This window comes from Suricata suricatta, chromosome 3 (assembly GCF_006229205.1).
Source record: "Suricata suricatta isolate VVHF042 chromosome 3, meerkat_22Aug2017_6uvM2_HiC, whole genome shotgun sequence".
In the NCBI taxonomy this organism is placed as follows: Eukaryota; Metazoa; Chordata; class Mammalia; order Carnivora; family Herpestidae; genus Suricata; species Suricata suricatta.
This window is the reverse complement of record NC_043702.1, coordinates 172,535,069-172,539,007: the sequence shown is the minus strand read 5'-3', so window position 1 is coordinate 172,539,007 and position 3,939 is coordinate 172,535,069.

Below are 3,939 nucleotides of genomic sequence, written 5' to 3'. Positions count from 1 at the left end.
TAAAAATCAGTTACAGTATTTACAAAATAAAAGGATGTAAAATATGACACCATATATGGGGGGGGGAGGGGGGAGGAGAAGAATAAACAGTACTCAAAGTTAAGTGACCAGTAAGTTAATATTGACTGGTATATTGCCAGAGGCCTGCTCCGGCTGGTCCAGGGCTCCCTCAAGGGGTAGCGGCAGACGGGAAAAATGAAGAGACCTTCATGCAATTTCTTACTTGGTCCAGCCTGGCATCATCTTCTTCCTTGTATCATCTTCTCCTATCATCTCCTTTTTATCTCCTATCTCGCCAGGTTTTGGTCCTTTATTTATAGACTTATGACATCAAAAGGTGGAATTTTTACAAATAATTCTCAGTGATAAAGATGCTTTAAAAAGTGTGCAGAAACAGGTTTTACAGAAGCATTTATTCAGAACTATTCTAATTACAATGAGGTAACTTACACATCATAGGATAACAGGATATTCTCAGTGAAAAGCTGATAACATACACATTTGTTTGAACCAGTAGAAAATCTTACAACTAAGAAGATAGCAGGATGTTTTCAGTGAGAAGCAGAGAGCAAACACATAGTATAAAACACATTTTATAACAATGATGCTAAAATTCAGTCATAGACAGGGCTAGGAGGCATTCTATTCAGCTCACAAGAGGAAGAATGTAGGTGCTCTGGTTAGTAAGTAAACCTTTTGTCAACTTTGTTCTTTGATGTTAAAGGTGTAAGCACCACAGGCACCCTGGAAGAGCCGGCCTTTGCATGGGAGTTTAAGTTGTAACTACTCTTACCCATCCTCACAATGGGCACCAAATTAGCATATGTATGCGCAGTATCTTATGCCTGGCTCTTGTTTGTTTCTATTTCCTAAGTTAGGCTTTTTATCTGTGGGCCAAAATTAATACTATTCTTGTGTTCTTTAACCCCCTTTATTATCCATGTCTCAAGTTTGTGAAGCTCAATAGAAGAGCCTTTCAACAAACATCTGCAGTGCTTTGTTTAACTTCCTCTTCAGAGAGGTGGGAATATGCTTCTTCCCATGAGGTATCTGGGGAATATCTGTCTGATTTGGAGCATTGTGAGGCCTAATCAATAGCAACAGGCTTAATTTCACATGAGCAATCAGTTAACAGAAGGAGACACCAGCTTCCGTCACCTGGGGCAGGAGTCCTGCTAAGTTTACCGTTTCCTTACTGTGACCATGTCATCCAGCAAGGCCGAGCGGCTCCCAGCACTATATTACAGAAGATATGAAGAAACCGAATGAAAACCATAAATCAAAAATTAGGAAGAGCTACTCAAAAAATAAAGACAATACAATCACTAAAGAACCCAACAGATCATGAGGAAAAGAACAAGAGGAGAAAGAAACAGAGAATACCAAATTGGCAATAAATTGAGTAAAGAAAGTGGCAGTAAGTATCCTTATCAGTACATATATTGAATGTAAGTGGATTAGAAACTCTACTCAAAAGACACAGTGAGATGAGATGGATGAAAAGGCAAGTCCTGTCTCTAGGCTGCCTACAAGAGACTCTTTTCCGACCTAAAGACACATGAAGATTCAAAGTGAAGGGATGGAGAAGAATTTATGAAGCAAATGGATGTGAAATGAAAGCCAGGGTAGAAAAACTTTATAACACAGAATAGACTTTAAAATAAAAACTGTACCAAGGGACAAAGAGAGACACTCTATACTAATAAATGGAATAATCCCAAAAGAAGTATGAAAACTTTAAATACTTCTGTACCCCAGATGTGAGCACTCAAATACATAGAGCAGCTAACAACAAAAATAAAGGAAGCAATCTATAGTAATACAATAGTAGTAGGGGACTTTAATACCTCACTGACACTGATGAAAAGACAATCCAAGCAGAATATCAACAGAGAAACCATGGCTTTGAATGACACATTGGATCTGATAGATCTAAATGATATATTCAGAACATTCCATCCTAAAACAGCAGAATACACAACTCTTACGTGCACCTGGAAGATTATCCAGGATATATGATATAGTAGGCAACAAACCCGGTCTCAATAAATTAAAGAAGATCAAAGACACACCAAGCATCTTTTTCTGACACCAACATTATGAATCTACACATGAATCTCAAGAAAAAAAGTCTGGAAGGAGCATAAAATACATGAAAATTAAATAACATCCTACCAAAAAATGAATGGGTCAAACAAGAAATCAAAGAAGAAATAAAGAAAATACATGGAGACAAAGGAAAATGAAAACACAATGGCCCAAAGTTTTGAAATGCAGCAAAGGCAGTTCTAAGAGGGATGTTTATAGCAATACAAGGCTCTGTAAAGAAGCAAGATAAATATCAAAGAAGCAACCTAACCACACAACTAAAGGAGCTAGAAAGAGAAGGACCAAAAAAATACCAAAAAGCAGTAGAAGAAAGGAAAAAATAATAAAAATAAGAACAGAAATAATGATACAGAAAATATAAATAAACACAGAAGAACAGATCAATGAAACCAGGACATAGTACTTTAAAAGATCAAAAACTGATAAACATGTAGCCAGATTCATTAAAAAAAAAAGAGCAAGCGATAGAGCAAACTGAAGTAGACAAAACAAGAAAAGGAAGAACAGTAACTGACAATACGGAAATAAAAAGGATTTTAAGAGTATTTTATGAAAAATTATATGCATCCAATTGGACAGCCTGTAAGTAATGGATAGATTCCTAGAAACACATAATCTCCCAAAATGAAGGGGAATTGATAGAAAATTTGAGCAGACCAATTACTAGCAATGAAATTGAATCGGCAGGCAGAAAATTCTGAACAAACAAAAGTCCAGGACCAACAGCTTCACAGGAGAATTCTTCCAAAAATTTAAAGAAATAATATCTATTCTTCTCAAAGTATCCCACAAAATAAGAGAGGAAGAAAAGCTTCCAGATTCATTCCATGAAGCCAGCATTAACCTGATACCAAAATCACATAAAATCACTACAAAAAGAGAGACCTATAAGCTAAGATTTCTGATGAACTAGGATCCAAAAATCCATAACAAAATATTAGCACACCAAATCCAATAATATATTAAAGATTCATTCCTCTCGGTCACGTGGAATTTATTCTTGCTGTGCAAGTGTCATTCAAAGTTCACTAATGAATCAAATGAGCAAACAAATAGGAGAGACAAACATGTAAACCCAGACTGTTAACTATAGCAGGCACACTGGTGGCTTCCAGAGGGGAGGTGGGGGGATGGGTGGAGTAGGTGCAGGGGATTAGGATTACCATTACCGATAAGCACTGGGTAAGTTATCAAAGTGCTGAATCACCATATTATACACTTGAAACTAATATAACACTGTATGTTAACTAAACTGGAACTTAAAAATAAGAAACAACAACAACCACCACCAAAGGACAATCAACTCGGCACATCGAAATGAATAGTTCATGGTTTATGTTGTTTCTCTTCCCAAAGGGACTAAAGCACTTTGAATAAAGTGATTGCATTGTGATCACTAATTTCTTTCCTTACTATTTTTTTAAACTTTATTTATTTTGGAGAGAAAGAGAACTCTGAGAGAGACAGAGCATGAGCAGAGGAGGGGCAGAAAGAGAGGGAAACACAGGTCTGAAGCAGACTCTAGGCTCTGAGCTGTGAGCACAGAGCCTGACGCAGGGCTTGAATCCATGAAATGTTAAATTGTGACCTGAGCCAAAGTCGGATGCTCATCCGACTGAACCACCCAGCATCCCCGTGATACTGTAGTTTCATGAGTGTAGCCTGGTGCTTGGATCCAGGCAGGTGTTAAGTGACTGTTTGGTGAGTTGGAAGTCGGAATGAGGAGGTATTATTCATATGTTTCAGTGTCCTGTGATTTCAGTGATGGCGACTGATTCTCCCCTGAAAATAATGGTCAACTGGTGGTTGACACTGTTACGCAGGCAATCA